This window comes from Lemur catta, chromosome 2, assembly GCF_020740605.2.
Source record: "Lemur catta isolate mLemCat1 chromosome 2, mLemCat1.pri, whole genome shotgun sequence".
In the NCBI taxonomy this organism is placed as follows: Eukaryota; Metazoa; Chordata; class Mammalia; order Primates; family Lemuridae; genus Lemur; species Lemur catta.
Window position 1 is genome coordinate 128062281 of NC_059129.1, and position 14152 is coordinate 128076432.

Sequence of the window (14152 nt, forward strand, 5' to 3'; positions counted from 1 at the left end):
TTTGCTATGAGAGTGTTTTATAGATGTGATTAACAACTACAATCAGTTGACTTTAAGGAAAGAGATTGTTTTTGGTAATCTGAATGGGCTTTACCAAATCAGTTGCAAAGCCATAGAGCAAAACAGGCTTTCCTGAAGAAGAAATTCAGCCCCCAGACAGCAGCAGCAGCTCCTGCCTTGAGAGTCTGCAGCCTGCTGGCCTACCCTCTGTACCTCAGACTTGCCAGCACCCACAGTCCTGCGGATTCTGTTTCTATGGAACATTCTGACTGATATCCCATCCGTGGAGATCTCCACACTAAAAGTCTAAGAGAATACCTCAACTCTTTCTCCGTCATGTGGCTTTCATCCAGTCATACCCCTTTCAAATTATTCTTCAAAATACACATCAGATCTGATCTTGTAATTCTATCATTCAGTCTGGTCCCTATTGCCTAGAGATCAAAGGCCAAACTCCTTAGTAGGACACACATGGCTGCTCATTTTCTTGCCTACTTGTCCAAACTCACTTCTGGCTGTGCTACTCACTTCCCTTGCACCTACCATCCAGATAGAAATGCTTTTATAGTTATATATTTCATGTATAAAGGCATTGTCATATTTTATTCCTCTATACCTAAGCTGTTCTCACAACCTCAAATGTTCTTCCTTACACAGCACCTGGCAAAAATCTACTCAATTTTCAAGACTTAAAATTGAAAGTCTATGAACCCTCCCCCTTTCCTTTCCCAGTAGAATTGATCAACTCTTCTTTTGTACTCCAGCTTCCCATTGCATACTTCGCCCAAGCACAGCCATCATGTAGGAATTTATTTCATTTGTTCAACCACAGGTCTGTCTGTCTCTGTTAAACTGTGAAGCCTAATTCATTACCTAATTTAGTAGACTCTTGTGGCAAAAACTGCTAATCACCTATCAATATGCATTCTCCCCATCTTAAACAGTGATAGAATCTCTAGCCAGGCACACAGCCAACCAGAACAAAGACTACGTTATCAGCCTCACTTACAACTTGGTGTAGTCACATAACTAGGTCTGATCAATGGGATTTAAGTGAAAGTGTCCTGTACTAGTGTCCAAGACCTTCCGTCAGAGGCAGCTGACACATGCTCTTCACCTCTTCTTCCTCCTTTCTTGCAGCCTGCTGCTTAGAACAGGAATGTGATGACTGAAGATCCCTCTTGGTTCTTGAGGAAGAGATTACTCTTGGCATGGTCAAGCAGAAAGCCCTAGGGAGCCTGGTCCCTGAGGGCTTTGTATAGCAAAGAAACTATACCAGCTCTGGACTCATTACTGGGTCCAAGTTAGAGATGGGCTGATTATCTCAGGAGTGAGCTGGCTGTGTTTGGGTTTTAAAGTCTGGGTTCAGTGTTTGTTTGTACAGGGTATCTTCTGTGTTTCAACCTATGGACTTTGACTTAGTTCCAGTGCCAGTCCTTGGGAAACCCAATCCTTGACACATTCTGCTCCACTTGGCCAGTGTCTGACTGACAAGGCCAGTTTCATCTTGTACAAGTGGGGGTGAGTTAGCAAATCAAACAAGAAAGTGGAATGGCTAGGTCAGAGCCAAGATTGAGCTTAGATAGGAGGTTGTGAGCTGAACAGAGAAAGTGCCAATGCATGGCAAAGAATTTGAGCCCATAGTTGGTACACAGGGATAGCAAAACCAGGCAGTGGGAGAGAAATACGGCAAACTATTGTTAGGGTGATCTGATTTACTCTTTCAAAAACCATGTTCTTGCTCAGATAAATTATGACATGTTACAACCTTTTTCCAACACAAGCATAAGGAATAGACACTCTTATAGACTCTTTTTTTTTTTTTGACTTTCCAAAGCCCATTTATTTTTTTTTATTTTTATTTTTTTATTTCAGCTTATTATGGAGGTACAAAAGCTCAGGTTATATATATTGCCCATGTCCCGCCCATCCCCCTGAGTCAGAGCCTCAAGCATGTCCATTCTCCAGACAGTGCGCCTGGTACTCACCATGTAGTCATACCTCCATCCCCTCCCCACATCCACCACCTCCCCGAGTCAGCACCTTCAAACATGGCCATTCCCCAGACGGTGCGCAACGCACTCATCATGTACGCATACATCCATCCTCTCCCCCCACCCCCCTTCACTCTTATAGACTCTTGTGGGAGTGTAAATCGGTAAAAATTTGGGGAGGGCCACTTGACAATTCCCATAAATATGTTAAATGTGTATTCACTAGGAACCAAATATTGTTTAAAAAGTGGGTAAGAGGCCCAGCAGAAACATTGGAAACATGTCTCCGTTATTTAATATTGTTCAAGAGGCTCTAGTTATGCAATATGACAAATAGACCCACACTTACATAGCTACTCTATTCCCAACAGTAACAAGAACTAGAAAACATTTATTAAAAATTTAATATGAAATATGCAAAACTCTTATAGAAAACTATAAAATTTAATTGAAGTTTATATGAGGGCTAAAGCTATCTTTCTTAGATGATGCTATTATTCTTATATAGAGAAAACCAAGAGAAATAATCAATAGTTTATTAACACTAGAGTTCAGTAAGATGTCTAAAAACAAAGAAAATACAAAGAATTAATATGTAGATACACCAGTAGTACTAATTAGAAAATGTAATGGAGAAAAAAGGCAACAATTCAAATCAGCAGATAACTGATGGAGTGATCAATGAATATTTTGGGAAATTTGGTAGCCAAAATAGGAAAAAAGTTAACATTCTTTCCTCACACAATACACATATACAAGCACACAGACAATCCAGATGGTTTGAATACACAAACAAAAAATATAAAGAATAAAGTATGATAGCGCTTAAACAAAATTTGGAAGAATATTTCTTGGTGCGGGAAGGGTCTACTGTGACCTTCAGCAAAAAGTCCAAAATTAAAAAGTAAACTATTGACAGTTGATTAAATAAAATTGGAAACTTAAAGACCATGGAAAACTTGCCCAGCAACTAACAGACTGGGAGAAAATATTTGTGATACCTTTGAAGGGCCGAAGATCTTTGCTGTCAAGAGTACCTACACAGTGACAAGAAAAAGCCAAACACTCATTAGGAAATAGGCAAAGAAAATGAAAAAGCCATTCACAGAATACATTTGTAAACGAACAATAAACATGCAAAAAGTTGACCAACATCACTAAATTGAATACATAGTAATGAAAATGACATAAAATATAATCCAATATCTGTTAGAGTCACAAAGATTAAAAAGATTTGTAATCAATTTGAAAACAATGAACACTCAACAGAAAATGAGCAAAGAAGAAAACATTTTTTTGTGTGTCGTATTAACAAAGGTGAAGAAGATTGACAAACATAATGAAGCAGAATAATTAGAGCAATTAATGTGTGTCTGTTTTCCCTGAAAGTATGTTCTACCTCAAAGCCAGCCCATTTTCTTGTCTCATGGATTTTTCTAGGTTTGGCAAGCAAAATCTGCCTGGCTCTTCCTGCTGTTCGTATGCAATTCAACTTACTGAGAAGATTATGTCTGGCTTCATCAAGAGGCGGAGAGACAGTGGAGAGAGAGAGAGAGAAAGAGGCAGAGACAGATGAAGAGAGACACAGAGGGATTGATCTACAGAGAAAAGAAAGAAAGCTGAGGTTTAAAAGGACACGAGGGCAGCAGGGACTTGCGCCTCTCTTGGCAGCACCTGGGAAGTATAGACCCCAAGCCCTCGTTCACAGTTTATTTATTGATTTTTAGAGGTGAGGTCTCGCTTTGTCACCCGGGCTGGAGTGCAGTGGCACTATCACAGCTCACCGCAACCTCCAGCTCCTGGGCTCAAGTGATCCGCCCACCTCAGCCTCCTGAGTAGCTGGGACTACAGGAGCGCATCACCATGTCCAGCTGATTTTTTTATTTTTTGTAGAGACAGGGTCTCTCTATGTTGCCCAGGCTTGTCTCGAACTCCTGCCTTGGTCTCCCAAAGTCCTGGGATTACAGGTGTGAGCCACCACACCTGGCCATTCACAGCTTTTTAAAGATCCCCAAGTATGGCATGGAAACAACAGCAGAATCATCAGAGTCCAAGGGACCATGAGGCTTTGGAGAATAAGGTAGCCTTGTGCACAGAAGGTAAGAGGGAGCTCTCTGCTCCACTGGCATAGTTTTAAGAACCCCCAGGGATTTTACAAGGCCTTGTGGCTTGGAAAGGGGAAGAGGTTTTAGGGAGATCCTTAATTAGGGCTATAATTTAATCCCCCCATGTCAACAGGATAGACCACTGAGTTTAATTTAAGTTGATTTTAAGTTAATAAGGAAATATGACATTTCTCACACACTCAGGTTCATAGTTTCTTAGTTGTGACATTATTAACCAGCATGCGAGAAATAGGCATCACCAGAAAATAAATATAACTATTCAGGAAGACTGTTTGGCAATATGTGTTTGAAAGTAAAATGAGCATGCTTTTTCACTAGCAATCTTAATTCCAGAGGTTTACACTAAGGAGCTTTCTTTACTGAGCCAAGTAAATAGATATCCTGCAAAATGACTTCTAGTGACAAAAAGATTTTGGAAAATCCTACCTGCCTATCGGTAGAGAATTATGGAATAAATCATAGTACATACATTCAATGGAATATTCTGAAGCATTAAGTGATCATGTGCTCAAAATCATCAGTCATTAGGGAAATGCAGTTAGAAATCACAATGAGATACCCCTTCCTGCCCACTAGGATGACTATAATTTTGTTTAAAAAAAGGAAAATAACAAGTGTTAGCAAGGATGTAGAGAAATTGGAATCCTCATATGTTGCCGGTGGGAAGGTAAAATGGCGCAGCCACTGTGGTAAACAGCTTGGCAGTCCCCCCAAAACTGTAATTCCACTTTTAGTTATGTACCCCAAGAACTGAAAACATATGTTCACATGAAAACTTGTACACTTATGTTCATAGCAGCATTATTCCAAATAGCCCCAAAGTGGAAACAACTGAAATATCCATCAATTGATGAATGTATGAACAAATGTGGTACATCTGTACAATGGAATATTATTCATCCATGAAGAGGAATGAAGTACTGATACAAGCTAAAACTTAAATGGACCATGACAATATTACACTAAGTGAAAGAAGTCAGACACAAAAGGCCACATATGATTTTACGCCATTTATAAAAAATGTCCAGAATAGGCAAATTCATAGAGATAGACAGTAAGTAGAAGCCAGGGGCTGGTGGGAGAGGGAAATGGGGAGTGACTGCTAATGGGGATGGGGTTTTTTGGGTGGGAGTGTCAAAAATATTCTGGAGTTAGATAGGTGATGGCTGTACAACTTTGTGAATATACTAAAACCCACTGAATTGTACACTTTAAAATGGAGAATTTTATGATGTGCGAATTCTATCTTATTAAAAAAATGTTTTCATCTGAATGTTAAAAGAGGATTATGCAGTTCTGTTTTAATTAACATGGAGATATTGTTGAATGAAAAAAGCAAGGTGCAAAATACCATGTAGATAGTCAGTGATCCTGTTGATGTTTAGGTATATATATATATATATATATATATATATATATATACACACACACACACCTCTCATGTACCCATGAACAGAGAAATGCTTAGCAGGAGATGGTAGCTTCTTATAGTGTTGTAACAAATTACCACGAACTTGGTGGCTTAAAATAACAGCACAAGTTTATTCTCTCACAGTTCTGGAGGCCAGAAGTTCAAAAACATCAAGGGGTTAGAAGGGTTGGTTCCCCCTAGAGGCTCTGAGGGAGAATCTGGTGCACGGCGCTCTCCTGCTATCTGACTGCTGCTAGCGATCATTGGCGCCCCTTGGCCTGTAGATGTGTCACTCCAATCTCTGCCTCAGTCTCCCTCTCCTTTGTGTCTTTGCTTCTGTTTTCTTATAACAAAACTTGTCATTGGATTTAGGGCCCACTATAATCCAGGATGATCTCATCTTGAGATCTTTAACTTAATTACATCTACAAAGACACTTTTTCCAAGTAAGTCATATTTACAGGGGGTACCATTCATCACACTATAGATATGCAATGAGATATTTCAATGGAATTTTTTGAAAAGTGTGATTTCAAGAGATTATAACTTTTTCATGTATTTCACTATATTTTAAAAATAATTAACATGCATTATTTTCCCAAAACCAATAGGGAAAAAATAGAATTGTGAAATAACTAGAGTTTACTAAAATGTGAAGAATTGACATTTGCAAGTACCATCGGTACAATTTTAAATGGATAGAGCCTTTAAGAGGACAATTTGGCAATTCAATTTCTAGGAATTTATGCTACAGAAGTACATGTGCCTTTGCGCAGAGATATATGCCCAGTGATGCCCATTATAGCATTGTTTATGATGGCAAAATGTAAAAAAAAAATAATATTTTTATGGTGTGTTTTCCCTATGGACCCAGTGCAAAAGTATACATATAATTTTATATTATGTGGTCATTAAAAATTAGGGAGAAGGATCATTTTCTATATATTGACAAGGATGAAGAGTCAATTTTATTATTAAGTAAAAATAGCAAGTTAAAAACAGTATTTACAGCATGATCTCACGTAAAATTAGTATTTTTATACGCTGAGGGGAAAAATCCAAAAGGATGTAAGCAGCAATTATCTTTGAGGGACGGGACTACAGAATTTTCACTTCCTGTTTCCTGCATTTCTAGATTGTAGGAACATTTTACAATGAGCATCCATTATTTCTATTATAAAGGGGAAAACAATGAGAATTTAAAAAAAAGAGAGAGAGAGAAAGAAAAGTCCCACAGAGAGTGGCATTGTTCCAGGACTGGGTCTTGGGCCAAGATTTAGACTCTGCTGCACAGCAGTGGACAGGCCCTCCCTCAGCTGGAGCTTGTGAATAGTTTGATTGACACTCTCTGCCCAGCCTGGGCTTTCATGTATCTGGCATGGCTCAGCTGGGAACCCCCTTGAAATTTCCATGAAGGGGCCTCTCTGCTGTGTGTGTGGTATTGTCCATTTCTTCGTTTTCTGTACAACCAGAGAGCCAAGAATGCTACCAGCTATGGACTCAAGCTCCATTTAGCTCATTACTTCCCAGCCCTGTGACTGTAAGTTATTTAACCTCCCCAGGCTCCCACCTCAAGGGTCGATCCTGGAGATGAAGTTAAAAAACATGTAAAATTCCTTCAAGGACGTTGCTACACAGTATAATGTCAATTCACGCCTGCTACCCCACTTCTATCACTTCTTTCTCCCTGTTCACGTTCCCTGACAGGTGGATGATTTTGACAGTGGTTCTCAGGGAGGGTTCCACCATCTCCCCGGTGGTATTTTTTTTAAATTGTGAGAGGACATGTTTTGGTTGTCACTGTGATAAAGAAGCTACTGGCTTCGACTAGATCGCTAGGCAGGCTCCAGGAATACCGGATGTCCTACAATACATGAAACAGTTCCAGACAATAAAGAATTATCTTGCATCCCACGTAGCTTTCCAATGTCCCACAGATATTTGTATAAGTTAAAAACCTGTTTATATTATTTGAGTCTGGAAGCTAATTTCATTTGATAGAACAACACTGCATTTCCCAGGGGGAAGATTGTACTTTGCTTTGTTTGGACTTTACCACTTTTTTGAAAATCACATTCTGACAGGAGCACTGCTTACGCTATTTGAGTCTCCAAATAAAACACACGTCTTGAACCAAAACATCACATTGTACCCATAAATGTGAACAATTATTATGTGTCAATTAAACGTAAAAATTTAAAGCCCCACCTCTAACAACCTGCTTTTGTAGTTGTCACAAGTTGGTTTGGCGCATAGGTGTAATCATCTGACTACGTTATTGTGTATTCTAGAATACTCATTCCTAAGCATTTATATGATGAAACCCATAGTAATCTATTGTAAATTATTTTCCTCTTATTTCTCTTTATATTAGTTTGTGCATTACATTGATTGTTTGAAACTATGTGTAGAAAGTTTATATTATCCATCACTTTTATTTCAGAATCATAAAAGGAGCATTACAAAACACTTAGCACAAAAAGAGGACATGACAGCATTGAGGACTGGTCTAGAAGATCATAAAGTTTTTCAATTGCAGCAAAAACCCTAGGGGGGATCACCTCTGCTGTGAAGTAGGGTGGGTTCAACAATTGCATGCTTTCAATTGCAGAATAGTGACATTGGCAAAAATTCAAGTATCTCACTGTCCCCATTTCCACAGGGATCACAGACATTCAAGATAACAGCCAATGCTGGCCCCTCTGGAGCCAGAATCAGGCAGGCAACAGGGCCCAGAATAACTCTTATACTTAGTCCAGTAAGAGAGATCAAATAATCATGCTGTCCTTTCTAGTTTGTTAAACCAGAAGGCAAGGGATATATCATGAGTCTGTAGAAGAAGGGATGGGCAAGAAGCCAGAGATGCAGGTGCCCTGAGGAGGGAAAGGGGTGGGGACAGCAGGTGGCAGGTGACTGACGGAGTAGTAAGTTACACAAGGAGGAGGGTAAAGAATGTGGAACTGTTCTGGCCATGGCTTCTCTTTCGAATGTGGGCTGGACTCCTAGAACTGCAGGCTTCTACTGAACACTGAATGCTTGCTGCATGGTTTCTTAAAGGTGTCAGCCAGCATCTGAAAGGGAGGGAGTTAAGACATCTGACTTCTTCAAGTTTCTATGCTAATGAGCCAGAAAATGGATGAAAAGCATCAAAAATTGCCAATAAATAAATCATTGTTTATATTTTGGAATATGTTGTATCCTTTTATTTTAGTTTACATCTGCTGGTGATGGAAAATCTTCCTTCATAGATCTACAGAGAACCAACATAGGACGAGCTGTGGTAACTGCGGTCTAGTTTCCACACTTTTTCCAGATTGTGAGGAAGTAAATGATTGCCAAGACCTTCTAATGGTCTTCAGGCTACAGAGAGTTTGCAGAAGTAAAACAATAACAACAACGACAAAAGACAGAGAGAATAATTAGCTCAAAATTCTAGTTTATTTTAAGTCAAAACAAATTTGACAGCAAGATTTGCTTGGGATAATGTGCAAAATGGATGTGCTATACCCAGTGAATAAAGCACTATTCTGTTAAAGTAAGGAACTGTATCTGGAAGAGAGTAGTATCAGAAACAGTTCCAAAGGAGGAAGTCAGAAAGGAATCAGGCCTGAAGACATTTTATAGAGATGACAAGTGAAGGTTTTTCAAAGATAGAAGTCATAAGGCAGGATATAAGGGAGGTGATCTTCTAAAATATTTAGTTTAAGACAACTCTTGAGGTTGCAGCTCAGGAAAATACACCCTGTCACTCACCAGACTTGTCATCTTAATACATATATACAAAATATACATTTAAATTTATATTCAGGCCGGGCGCGGTGGCTCACGCCTGTAATCCTAGCTCTGGGAGGCCGAGGCGGGTGGATCGCTCGAGGTCAGGAGTTCGAGACCAGCCTGAGCAAGAGTGAGACCCCGTCTCTACTAAAAATAGAAAGAAATTATCTGGCCAACTAAAAATATATATACAAAAAAATTAGCCGGGCATGGTGGCGCATGCCTGTAGTCCCAGCTACTCGAGAGGCTGAGGCAGTAGGATCGCTTAAGCCCAGGAGTCTGAGGTTGCTGTGAGCTAGGCTGATGCCACGGCACTCACTCTAGCCCGGGCAACAAAGTGAGACTCTGTCTCAAAAAAAAAAAAAAAAAAAAAAAAAAAAATTTATATTCATATACACTTACATATGATAGAGAGATATAAATATAGACATTTGTATAAAATTAAATCTTGCTAGAAAATTTTTTTAAAATAAAAAATAAATGAAATTAAATCTTTCTGACCTAGGATATGCTGAGATACAATTGTGCACAAGACAGCGCTGTCCTCCCGAAGTTAATCTAGTGAGAGATTCATGCTGATGAATGGTCAATAGCAACACAGGCCTATCCTGGGGAAGCTGGAAGAGAAGCTTGGAAGGGCACCTGTGCTAGTCCTGGTTGGTCACAGGGAGTCCCCAGAGGAAACGAAATCTAAGCTGAATCCAAAGGATGAGCTGGAATTTGCTGGGGAATGAGAGTGGCGGAGGGGTGGGAAAATTATGTCCTACAGAGACAACAACATTTAGAAAGGCCCAGAGAGAGTAAGGACTCTTTGGAGAGTCCTAGTGTGAGAAGGTGAGCAGAGTGGAGGCTACAGAGATAAATGGGAACCAGATTGTAATCAGGCCTTTTAAGGGTTTGCACATCCTAAGGGCAATAGCAAGATTTTACAGGGCTTGAGTGAGGAAGCACCATGAGCAGATGAAAGATCATTCTGGCTACAATGTGGAGAATGGATTACAGGAAACACAACTATGGTACATTATTTTAAATATATTTATTTATCTATTCAATGATCATATGTTCCTCATCTACCCATCTCTATTTTCTAACTCCTACATCTTAACTGGCCAAGGTGGACCCAATATATTGCTCTACTTTTTTTAAAGATATGCCAATATGCTCTGATTAACATATTAGGAAAGAATGAAACAAAAGTTGTAAATAGTAAAGCAAGAAGAATAAAATTGATGGAGACTGTTGAAGCAATGAGGAAATAATCTTAAGTGCAAGATAAAGTGTTAGCTCACTTGGCAGATCTAGAGCTTCAAAGAATCTTATATCTATAACACAGGTAACAAATCATTATATTAATAATTCAAAGCAATAAGAAAACATTTTTAAAGGAATGCTTGGAAGACTCCAGGGAGGACGTGGAATTTTGTCTGAAAAAAAATTTTTTTGAAGGATAGGTAGGTTTCCATAAACTGAGACTGGGAATCAGAACAGGAGGAAAGTAGACAATTGCAGGTGGAAGGATCAACATGATAAAGGAGAGGCAAAAGACACTCTAAGTATAACTTGTAAGCTTTGTTTGGAACTGGAGTCATGTTGCCTGACAAATGCAGGACCCTGGCTGTCACCACTCGTGGCCTCCTGAATGGAGAGCCATCAAGTATCGGAGCAGGACTTCCAGCTCAGCTCTCAGAAATCTAATCTTGCTGTGCCAGGTGGGACAGACTAAAATCTTGCAGGACTAATGGCCAGAAGACCAGCCTGGCTTCAACAGTAGAAATACTGTGTGAAAAAGGCATCAGTTTGGTGGCTTTATTGGTACTGAAAGGAAAGGATATCAGAGAGACTGTGAAGTCAATCTTCAAAGAGGATGAGGAGCGAGAAGAACTTCTCAACACTTGAGAATGCTAGTTGAAAATGGGCCAATCAGCCTTGTCCTAATACGGACACTGTGGGGATCATGCCAAACCAACGGAAATGTCAGTGTGAGTATTTGCATCTATTAAGAATGTGCGTACCAAGTCACCAGACCTTGTAATAAATACACCAAACAACACAGAAGCCATTAGATGGTTCTTGCGAAAGGGCTTGTGAGAGACATTTGCTTTGCATACTTGGCTTTGGTGCTATTCAAAAATGGAGCTAGAAAGTCAAGTTATTGTCATTTGACCAGGGACTTGTTTGTATTAAGTAATAGCTAACAATCTTAATGGTTTTTATGTAAACATTCGTCTGATTTTGAGAAAATCTAATGAGCTCATATACAGGTAGGTACACTGGTGTCTTGACATAAATTAGCACAGAAAAACATAAGCAAATTTGTTTTCACCACTTTCTCCTCATGGTTTCTACTAACTCTTACACATGCTTCCCCACCTCTTAGTACTGGCCACCTTTTACCTCCTGAATCAACAGGAGCTTCCAAGAGCAAGATGTAGCAAATAAAAAGGAAGATGGGTGGAGCTCAGGGGTTTTTTAAGTGTGTGCAAACAAGGGAAAGGGAGAAGTGGTTACAAAAAGCGTTTTAGATAAAGAGACACCATGATTTGAAGCTAGGTCACACATGAGGAGGAGGAGCTGGAAGGAGAGGTGTGAAGAGAGAAGAGCTACCACAGAAGAACAGAGTAGTGTTAACACCAGTAATTAGCGTTCATGTGCAGGTCAAGAAAATTTAGAGATGCAAGGCCACTGGATTGAACCAGGAGTCACTGCTAATCTTAAATGGATAGTCAATTAGAGGATAGTCAAAAATGAGGAAAAAAATGTTAATAGAAAAAATGTTAATTTTGCAGACCAAATTCTGCCTCCTCCATGGAGTCTTCCCAGCATTCCTTTAAAAATGTTTTCTTATTGCTTTGAATTATTAATATAATGAAATAACAAAGAAAGACATGGCGGGGGTAGGGATCACAAAGGAAGAAAGCAAGGAGACATGGCTGGACCTCAGGAGACAGTAACTAATGTGTGTAGATAAACAAAGAATCCAATTTCAAAAACACGCCTAAAGGCCAGAAGAGCCCTGGTGGTTTCACTCCTGCTTTTTATTGCTTCATGAAGTATGAACTGTGGGATCGTAAAATTGTTCCACACATAGCGTAATAGAAGAGAAGTGTCACCTCAGCCCATGGCGCCTCTGTCTTGTCAGGCATTGGTCCCATCGGTGAGGCCAAAGGCGGTGCCATGAATGCAGGGAGGAGGACAAGAAGCCCAGGGATGAAAGCCATAACAGGAAAGATGGTCTCAGTAATGGGAATAGTGAGAGAAAACTGAGGGGAGGGAATAAACATTTATCTCCTAATACGAACCAGATGCTGTAAATACATTATCTCATTCAACCTTCACCACAGCCTTGTGGAGCAGATAAACCATGGAAGAGGCAGGAGCTGAGTGACTTGCCCAGGACCATGCACTGCACTGAAGCCGAGACTGCATTCAGAACCTAAAATCACACCATTCTTCTCGAGCTGGGAAAAATGGCATTTGTATAATAGACTAGAAGAAGCAAGAGGCAAGAGGAGGAAAACAGAAGGTGAAAGTTATTATTAATACATAGAAAAAAAAATCCCAGAGATGAGATGTTAAGAACATTATACTAAGCCACCAACCGTCAGAGTCAAGGCTGTCATTGGACTGTTATGGGAATGCCCTGGGCTATTAAGATAATTATTTAAGAAATGCTAATTTTCCCATATGGAATGGTCGGAAGAGACTTGTATAATCAACTGAGACATGATAGGAAAACCATAAATAATGCCGAGAATGTCATCTTTCCTCTGGCATCGAAATATTGCCAGATTGTGGCAATAGTTCAAAAATGTTATGAAGACGACCCCCTCTGGAGAAGTCATATCTCCTTTCCCTTCCCCCCCAGTTCCTTCTCTCAGCCAGCCCTTTCTCAGCCACTCTGATTTTGGGAAATCAAAACGGCAGGAAATTGAGTGTTTGCTCTTGGCATCACTTCCTCTCTCTCCAAGCCACCCCCAACATTTCCCATTCAATCTATTATAATATGTGTCCCCATCTCATGTCCTCGAGAAACACTATCAAATAAAATGACTCCTACCTGTTTGGCTAAAAGTATCTCCTTCAAAAGTTATTTTCTTAAACATCATTACCTTAAGTCTACATAGGATAAATAAATTAATAAGATGCAAAATGTCTCTTCCCTGGATAAAGAAAAATTCTGAAAATTGTTTATTTCATGAGAAATGCATGACAGATGGTATGAGTAGTGGTGAGGCATTCAAAGCAGAACAAAGTTTCCTACTGTTCTGTCAGATGTTTCCACTCTCTGTTCCATCCATTAAATGCTGACTTATTTTTCTTCCACAAACTTCAGTTTGGCTTTTTAAAAAATAAATAATGTTTTTGGTATTCATTTAAGATTTTCTTATGCTGTTGCTGGAAACCTCAATGTGAAAGGTAACTTCACACAATGTAGAATAATTAGTTGGAAGCATCTGCTATAACTTTCACACCATGTGGATTATGATGCTCACGGCTCAAGGAACGTTAAATTACCTATAATCATTTAGATTATCACATGCAATGTGTAGATTGGGAAATAAGTAATATTTAAATATGTTTAGTTAAAGAAGATTACTATTAAAATTCAGAATGTCCAATCAGTCAGTAAATGGATTTGCTAATACAATACCCATAGTACCTCATGGATAGTTTTATTAGGCTATATATTGGCAACAATGAATGGTATTCTCATAGAAACCCACTCTGCCTTATGACTGAGAATTGATAAATGCATGAAATGAATCATTTGTGTGCCCACACACATACACACACAGACACACACCTTTCCACAAGACATTGTTAAATATGGTCATGTATCAACTCTA

The 14152-nt window shown here is 39.4% G+C and overlaps 1 long non-coding RNA gene across 2 annotated transcripts in view; it reads right to left on the reverse strand.

Moving 5' to 3' along the window:
* LOC123632253 overlaps window positions 1-14152 on the reverse strand; it is a 53931-nt gene that overhangs the window by 8051 nt on the left and 31728 nt on the right. Inside the window, exon 1 of one of the 2 annotated variants that reach the window (XR_006733313.1) lies at window positions 2996-3031. The exons of the other annotated variant lie outside the window; for it this stretch is intronic. This is a non-coding gene — a long non-coding RNA (uncharacterized LOC123632253). Of the gene's footprint in view, window positions 1-2995; window positions 3032-14152 lie in introns of those variants that run through there. 2 annotated transcript variants of the gene reach the window in all.